Below are 624 nucleotides of genomic sequence, written 5' to 3' on the forward strand. Positions count from 1 at the left end.
GGTGGATCATCACGGTTGGATCTTCACCATATCTACCTTTCCCTCTCCCCCCCCCACTCCCCCCCCACAACACCCCCTAACCCCACTACCCCCTCCTCCCTCCCCTTGGCCCTGTACCCCCTACCCCTCCTACTCCTACCCTATTCCCATCCACACCATTCCCGCACTGTATTCTTCAATACTTCACAGCTATATTGATATATTAAATTTGACACATGTACGGTAAAAAGTTATTATTACAGTCAGACCACACTGGAAAGGCCCAATCTCGTCCGATCTTGGAAGCGAAGCAGTGTCGGGCCTGATCAGTACCAGACCAGGGAGACCATCTGGGAAGATCAGGTACTGTAACCAACCTGATGTTAAATAGCCTACATGAGCATGTCAGTTTAGTATTACTCACACTATCTGCATCTTAATAATAATTTATTAGTACCTTTAATTTTGCACTTCACTTAGCACTTTATATATATATATATATATATATATATATATTCAAACAAATATAGAAAACCACAGCACTCGCCACCCCAGAAGCGGGGTGCAGTGTCTGCACTCACCACTCATAGGGTGGGGTGCATGCAGCCCATGGCCACCTACCCAAATACATACAAATAGAGAATT

At 45.2% G+C, this 624-nt stretch overlaps 1 pseudogene; it reads left to right on the forward strand.

Moving 5' to 3' along the window:
- Positions 1-234: 234 nt before the first annotated feature.
- LOC134947385 (5S ribosomal RNA) lies at positions 235-354 on the forward strand (annotated as a pseudogene).
- The last annotated feature ends 270 nt before the right edge of the window (positions 355-624 follow it).

Source organism: Pseudophryne corroboree, chromosome 7 (genome assembly GCF_028390025.1).
Source record: "Pseudophryne corroboree isolate aPseCor3 chromosome 7, aPseCor3.hap2, whole genome shotgun sequence".
Taxonomy (NCBI): Eukaryota; Metazoa; Chordata; class Amphibia; order Anura; family Myobatrachidae; genus Pseudophryne; species Pseudophryne corroboree.